The sequence below is a fragment of the Salmo trutta genome, chromosome 32 (assembly GCF_901001165.1).
Source record: "Salmo trutta chromosome 32, fSalTru1.1, whole genome shotgun sequence".
NCBI classification, from domain to species: domain Eukaryota; kingdom Metazoa; phylum Chordata; class Actinopteri; order Salmoniformes; family Salmonidae; genus Salmo; species Salmo trutta.
Genome location: NC_042988.1, coordinates 1840763 through 1849352, shown reverse-complemented (window position 1 = coordinate 1849352; position 8590 = coordinate 1840763). Strand labels below are relative to the sequence as shown.

At 43.0% G+C, this 8590-nt stretch overlaps 1 pseudogene; it reads left to right on the top strand.

The window, feature by feature from the left end:
- The first annotated feature begins 270 nt into the window (after nucleotides 1–270).
- On the top strand, nucleotides 271–8247 carry LOC115170644 (protein mono-ADP-ribosyltransferase PARP9-like; annotated as a pseudogene).
- Nucleotides 8248–8590: the final 343 nt, after the last annotated feature.

Sequence of the window (8590 nt, the reverse complement as noted above, 5' to 3'; positions counted from 1 at the left end):
TGTCTCTGTGTTTCATAACTGTCCTTCAATTCGCAAGAGGCTGGATGTATTTCACTAGAGAAAGCATCCGAGCGAGAGAAACAGTGGCCCTATTTCTCAGTATGTGTAGCCCATCTTCGTTTGAATGTTAAATGACAAGACAGAGGCATTGATGCGAGTAACCAGTCTTGTTCAGTACATTGCAAAAACACTGGAGTTGCAGTAATTAACATTTACCAACAGATGGCATCCCTGTGCCATCTTACACCCATAACATCTTCCCTTTTATAAAATAGGACAGGAGATGTCAATTCACTAACAAAACAAACCTAGTAATAATTTCCAACGTGAAAAAAAACCCTAAACTGTTCAAGTAACAACTTAACACATTTTGATACTCTTCACTTTTATCTCTGTCTGTCAACAATCCCTAATGGGAAACCTACAGATTAAGTATATTTGGTGGCTGGGACAGACGCCCGCAGCGTGAAAAGACGGGCTTGTCTGCGAGGACTGCGGATTCCCGCACAGGCCTGTCACCTGACTGTCTAAGGGGAGTATTGATGGGTGAGGGAGCGGTCGACCTGTGATCCCCTGGCTCTTCGCCCTGTGCCTCAGGCCCCATGTGACTTGCTGGGGTTCCGTCTTTTGTCATGCGACCCCCTATGACCATCAGGTTTCTGAGTAGGCGCTGGCTCAGCAATCCGAAGGTCAACCCTGTTACGACGGTACAGTGATCCATTCACTTCGACCAAGTAGGAGCGTGGTGCCACTTTCTGTACACAGGATCTGAGTCTCCAGAGGCTGGTAGAGGCTTCATTCACACCGTTTCACCCACCACGAGCTCAGGTAAGTATTTTGCTGATTTGATGTAGGTGAACTTGGAGACCTGTCTTCTGTGACGTAACTTCACCAGCACGTCTGTCAACACACATGGCTCCAGGAGAGTGCTGGCTACTGGCAGAGCTGCTTTTAAGTGCCGTGCCATGAGGCGCTGGGCCGGGCTGCTTTCCATGCCTTCTGTCGGGGTATTGCGCCACTCCAGGATTGCTCTCCAGGCATCTTTGCCCTCTCGCAGAGCTTTTTTGCAGAGGTTCTTTGCGATTTTGACTGCCGACTCCGCCTTCCCATTAGCTTTTGGGTGTCATGGTGATGCGGTGACGTGCTCGAATTCCCATTCTGCAGCAAATTTTCAGAACTCAAATCTGGAGAATTGGGGTCCATTATCTGAAATTACCCTATCTGGCTGGCCATAGTGGGCAAACTGAGCCTTGCAGCGTTTGATCGTTGTCTCTGCTGAGAGGTCGGGGAGGAGGTCAATCTCACAGAAGTTTGAGTAATGATCAACTACCAGCAGAAAGTCTTTGCCACTGTGCTGGAAGAGATCTAGACTTACCATCTGCCAGGGGCGCATCGGTAGCTCGTGGGGCATCATAGTCTCTCTCTGTTGCTCAATGGCATATTCATTGCAGATTGTGCATTTACTGATAGTCTTTGATTTCACTCTGCATTCCTGGCCAATACAGTGTGTCACGTGCTTGTCTGTAACAGGCCTCACCTCCTATGTGACTTGAGTGCACGTACGCCAACATCTCAGGGCACAGAGACCAGGGAATAACGACTCTCTGACCTTGAATATTACTCCATTTTGAACACTGAGATCCTCTTTGACTGGCCAATATTCTCTGACGGCTAAAGCAGTTTAGTAGAAAGAGGAGGAAGGGAAGTGCTACTAAGGTACACAATAGTAAATGTTGGTAGACAGAAGGTGCTCTTTGGTAAAAGGGGTGAGTTGGTCATCAAAAAGAAAGGAGGACCAAGGCACTTTTCATATAATAGATTAAAATGCCTTTATTAGTATGGCATGTTCAATAGAAACAATGTTTTAAAAAAACGACGCGTTTCGGCTGCATGGCCTTCGTCAGGGAGTACAAAGAAATAATACAATGTTCTCTTTTTAACAGCTTTTCCAATTAACTCTAATTTGAAGAGGGAGTGGTTAAAATTGATTGGACACACCTAGTAAGCAATACTATACACACTTTTTAAAGTGAAATACTGTAGCTATGTTATTATAAAAATTTAACTCCAAGCTAGAAGTATCAGAACACTTAGAAAGGTAGTTCTAACCTTAAATATGGCTAGGAGAAGTGTCAAGAATAAGATAGAAATATTTTCCATAGTACACAGCAAAACATGAACAACAAGATTCTAAACATAGCTGAGGGCAATTGAGCAAAATGTCCACTAGATGACAGCAAATGGACCCATCACAACCCTACAGGAAGGGTGAGAAATCCATATCTTCATTTAAACCCGGGTATTTAGTGGCCTGTAGTTTGTAAATCCAAAAACTTTCCCTTTGGTTTAACTGTTTAAGACGGTCCCCTTTTCTAATAGAGGCCGGAATATGATCAATACCCATAGCTTGTAGGGAGGCAGGGTTGCCATGGTGTAAGGACTTGTAATGCCTTGCCATGGGGTAGTCTTCATTGCCTACCCGTATGGCGTACTTGTGTTCCGCTAGGCGATCTTGAAGGCGTTTCTTTGTCCGTCCAATGTAGAACACCTTGCACTGTGGACATTCCAATCTATAGATGACATGAGTGGTTTTGCAATTAATGAAATGCTTGACGTAATACTCCATTTTGGAAGCTGTATCAACAAAATACTTTTTCTGTGCAATATTTCTGCAATGGTTGCACTGGTTACATTTAAAAGAGCCCTTGGGTTTGTGGCCAAGCCAAGATACCACAGATGTGTTGAACAAGATTAAGGAATTGAATAATATAGGTACAGCTTCCTTTTTAGTCACCATGGATGTGGAGTCTCTTTACACCACCATTGAAGATGAACAAGGTTTGGCAGCTATGCACCATTTCTTGAGTACCCGACCTGAAACTGAGATGCCTCCTACAGAATTCATTGTCTCACTGACTGAATGGACTCTTAATGCTGTTTCATTACAATATACTTAATTATCAAGAGTAAAAGCATAAATAATTTCAAATTCCTTATAGTAAGCAAACCAGATCACACAATTGTATTGTTTTTTTTATCTACTGATAGCCAGTGGCACACTCCAAAGCTGTGTTCAAATACCCATACTAACATACTGTAATGAAACCGGCAGGGAGCAGGTCTCGAACCAAGTACCTTCTAGCCCGAAGTCCAGCGTGTTATCGGACTGTGCCCCAAAAGCATGCTCAAGTGGCCGAGTCGATATCCGCGCTTATAAACCCAGGGTCGTTACAATAATGTATGCTACATACTTTATGAGTATAAACTAGTAGTTCATTTGAGTATACTGTAAACGAAGGGTATCGTTTCAGTTGAGTGTAGCGCTTCACCTGTCTACCGGAAGTTGATGTTGTTGCTATGCAGCCTCTTGCTAGCTTGTTAGCATAACAAATGACTAGCTAGACATTTTACAATTTCAGGTGTGTTCGTAGATTCAATCTGGAGTGCCAGGGTGCGCTCTGGGCTGTCTTAAATCTAGAGGGTTGTCAGATTGTCCTTTCAAATTCAGAGTGTTAGTCAAGGAGTATGAATGATCCGAGCATTCAACGGCAGTCAAGCACCCAAGCTAACTGGCTAACTTTGGCTAGCTACTTCTAGACACAGATTAGAGAACACCTCACTCTGACCATTTTACCTGCCCTAGCAGAGCTGGTTAGGCTGTTTTCATGTTATCCAGAGCGTTGGTGACTGTAACTGTGCTGCTGGCAACAATTTAATAGTTTTTTTCCCGACGTTTACTGACACTGGCCATATTCAACAGATGTTGAACATTCTTAAATTCATCAGTTATTCTGCTCGAGAGTACTCTGAAATCGGAGTAGATAGCCATTGAAACACACAACTATACCACTTAGCTAAGAATTATGTAAATAATCAAGTCAAATAGCGTTGGGTAGTAAGTTGGATAGTTAATATACTGCCTGGCAAGTTTGACGCATTAGTAGCCAACTAATGTTAGGTAACTAGCTAACATACCGGTACATACTTCTGTAATGCTACTTAGTTGTATGTTAGTAAGGATAGCATAGTTAACAAATAGTCAGCCAACATAACGTGTAATGTAACTTATTTTATAAGTCATTACTTTATTACATTGCTCAACATTTTCTTAACATTTGTCATAATTAAACTAATTAATTTGTATCTGCTTTTTCAGACTTTCTGCATATTTTCCACCATTTTCCTAAAATCTGAAAAGTTATGAAGCCATGCCCATTTCCAGAATAATTGCATTATGGGCCAGTAAAGCATTGTTCACTGCATGTATACTTCCTATTTTGGCAAATTTATCCGGGAACTTTTGGCATACTAACTATATCCATACTATGACCAATAAGCATACTATATACTCAATTCAGGTCACAAATAGTATGGTTAGTATGAGTATTCAAACACAGCTCAACGCTCAGTCATAATTTACGAACGAAGCAAGAGATGTTCTCTTGATAAGTGTGTGAATTTGACCATGTTCCTGTCCCGCTAAGCATTCCAAATGTAACGAGTACTTTTGGGTGTCAGGGAAAATGTAGGTTTTCGCATAATTTTCTTTAGGAATGTAGTGAAGTTAAAGATTTTGAAAACTGTAAACTAACATACAGATACCCCCAAAACCTACATAAATAGTACTTAAAAGTATTTCTACTTAAGGATTTTACACCACTGCTCATTGCACTGATGTACTGTAATGTATACCTAATTGTTACGTCATGTAACATTATCTTACACTCAAAAGTTCTCCTCATTCCTCAGATCAACATTGGATTCCCTGTGCTGTGTGAGTCATGGCCAAGATAGAGAAGATCCTTCTGGAGGAGGAGTTGGTGAGCATCCTGGGCCAATGTGGACCAGCTCTGACTAATGTTCTGCATAGCAAGTTTGGATGCACTGCCGTGCTCTATGGTGTGGGTATCGGTGCAGGGAAATTCAAGAAGCCAGGTGAGGAAAGGTTTTCTACCCAGCTGTCCAAGGGCCTCAAAGTATCGGTATGAAAAGATGACCTCACCACTCATAAAGTAGATGCTGTGGTCAACGCAGCCAATGTGAACCTCAGTCATGGGGGAGTACAGAAAGCTTTACGGAAAGTTGTTACCGGGAAATGCCATTGTTGCCAAACCTGGACGCTTACCATGCAAGAAGATCATTCATGCTTTGGGTCCATGCCTTCCATACAAACCAATGCAATATCAAGTTGCTGATGCCATGCCAGAACTCTCAAAGACTGTTAAAAGCATTCTAAAGATGGTAGAGCAAGAGAAGCTACAGTCTGTCGCCATTCCGGCCATAAGTTCTGGCCTGTTCAACTTTCCCTTGCCTATCTGTGCAGACGTCATTGTTCAAACCCTGAAAATGTACCATGATCAATATTACTCTGGAGCTCCTTTAGAGGTTCGCCTGGTCAATCACGATGAACTAACAGTCAGGGAGATGGAGAGAGCATGTAGTCAGATTCTGGGGTTCTCCTTGTTCACACAGTCAAGCAGCAGTGGCTCAGAGACAGGCTCCATACAGACAAGATGTTACAAACTACTGGAAAGGCTCCACCAAACCCTTAACACCCACGGTTCAGCTTGGGAATGTCATTCTGACCATTAAAAAGGGGCACATTGAAGAAGAGAAGGTAAGACATTCGAAATGATGTCCTCTCCTGAAATAAATGTATGATGACACAAAATGTTTAACTTCTAAGAATTCTATACAGTAATGTTTATTCATAAAATTATTACATTTGTCAGCTGCTGTGAAGAGAGAGCACTATTACTAATTTACTCATTCTTTCACTATACAGGTCGACGTCATTGTGAATACAACACAACAAGATCTCAAGTTAGCCATCGGGGAAATCTCAAAAGCTATATCACAGAAGGCAGGCAGCGAAATGCAAAAGGAAATAGTAAAAGCACATTATTCACATGTTTTAAATGGAGATATTATTGAAACCAAAGGATGTAAACTAAACTGCTCCTTTGTGTACCACACTGTGTGTGCACAAAGAAATGAATATTCAGCTGATAAGGTGCGATAAAGTTTATGAAGGCATATTTCTTTTTTTTGTTGCTGAGAGACATCTACAAGAGTCGGATAACTACTGAACTGCTCTCTCCCATTTTGTGTTTTCCAGATCCTCTACAATTTGGTGTTAGGATGTTTAAGAATGGCAGCGACAAGTGGATGAAGGTCAATCTCTTTCCCTGCTATTGGTACAGGGCAGCTAGGATTCCATAAACAGGAGGTTGCCAAGATCATGACCGGTGCTGTGGTGGCGGCTGCCCAGAACCTCCAAGAGATGAGGATGGATATCTATGTCGTCGTTTATCCATCTGACAAGGATACATTTCAGGTGATGTAACTAACAAACTACAAAAGTTCTGCTCTTTGCAATCACTAACATTATGCTACAATTCATGATTCTGCTCTTTTCCACAGGCTTTTGAAGATCAACTAAAATCTCACCAAGACGCAATGAAATATCCTAGCTCCTTGTCACGACTTCTCCCGAAGTCGGTCCCTCTCCTTGTTCGGGCGGCATTCGGTGGTCAACGTCAACGGTCTTCTAGCCATCGCCGCTCCACCTTTCATTTTCCATTTGTTTTGTCTTGTTTTCCCGCACACCTGGTTCACATTCCCTCATCGGACTAAATGTATATTACCCTCTGTTTCCCCCATGTCTGTGTGTGGAATTGTTCTTTGTGTAGGGTGTTACGCTACAGGCTGGCTTGCGCTAGGTTTGTTTCAAACCTAGGTTTGTTTGTTTTGTTTAGTCCGGTTCATGTTACTGTGGTTGTGCTTTGTGCTGCCTCGCCTGTGCCTTTGGGCCAGGGTGTATATTAAAGTTCTCCTGTTATCACCCATCTCTGCTCTCCTGTGCCTGACTTCCCGGCAACCAGTCACTCACCCCGTTACACTCCTCCAACAGTGCCTCCTCTCACGGTGAGCTCCCAGTCAAAAGAAGTAGGCTAAGTGGTTGATACAACACATTGTACAGTATGGTACAATGTTCTATCATGTGATACAACATTATATTGATACAACATACAGTATTTTTTTTATCTACAGTTAGTAAACCAGCTCATGCAGCATTTTCCATTTTTAACAGACTTATGCTTTCATGTCTCGTCTGCAAGTATTTGGCCATGCAACTGATCAGTATGAGTCTCCAAGGGGAGGCGCAACACCGCATATCGAGCTCAGCAGTGCCTACAGTGACACGTTGAGGGAGGCCACATTTTGGCTCACTTTTATAATGTCCTCTGATAGCTTCACCATTCAAAACAATTTCATCCAGTGCTTTGGCCAGACAGAGTTTGATGAGTTGCTGTCCTTTCAGACCAAGTGGAAGGTTTCCATCGAGGAGAACTTAAAAGATGGCTGTGCCAGCATCACCATCCAGGGGGCTTCTAGAGGTGTTAGAGCTGCTGTGTTAGAGGTGGAAGCCATGTGCTGCAAAGTCCAAGAGGATTTTTACAAAAGAACTGGAGAATTTGATGGGGCTGAAATCTCCCAACAGTTCCCCAAGGAAGCCTGTAGACGATAACAGTTTGGAACATAGAGAAATACAACGCCATTTTTCTGGGTTTCTAATTGCCAGGGTGAGTGTCAACATAATAAACAACAGATGTAACATTAAAATATATCATCTTTGATAACTGATTTAAGTATGGTTATGGCTGATGTGTTACAGGTTGAGAAGGTGGAGAATCGTACTCTGAGGCAGCTCTTTGACCTTAAGAAGTTGCAGGTGTCTACCTCTCCTCAGCGGATGTACCATTGCCTGCCAGCGCAATTCTGTGACCTGCTCAGCAGAGTGGGTTTCCAGAAGGAGTTCGCACCACCTGACGGTAAGGCAGAAGCCAGAAAAATACATTGAATAACATTCTATTAGTTCTAATGACATTCATTCTATGAATTGGAATTAATTATATTTATGCAGCACTCTGTAGACACTAAAGAATAGCTCCAAGGTAGTTGTCAAGTAATAATTACTTCAGAAATCATAATATGCAGGTTTTAAACTTTCAACTTGGCCTTTTGAGTCAAAGCACATACCTATCCCTGGTGTATAAAAGATACATAACACAACCGTTACAAAATGTTTTTGTATTGTAATGAAGTCCATTTTCTCTTACATGTTGTAATAAAGTGTTACTTTCATCTATAGAACAAAAGCTTGGAAAGGGGACCGCTACCTCCGCCTTTGTGCAAGGAGGAGCAGGAGGAGCACTGCCAGAGCCCTGCAAAATGACCTCCAGCAGGCCACAAATGTGCATGTGTCTGCTCAAACGGTCAGACACAGACTCCATGAGGGTGGTAGAGGGCCCGACGTCCACAGGTGGGGGGTTGTGCTTACAGCCCAACACCGTGCAGGACGTTTGGCATTTGCCAGAGAACACCAAGATTGGCAAATTCGCCACTGGCGCCCTGTGCTCTTCACAGATGAAAGCAGGTTCACACTGAGCACATGTGACAGACGTGACAGAGTCTGGAGACGCCGTGGAGAACGTTCTGCTGCCTGCAACATCCTCCAGCATGACCGGTTTGGCGGTGGGTCAGTCATGGTGTGGGGTGGCATTTCTTTGGGGGGCCGCACAGCCCT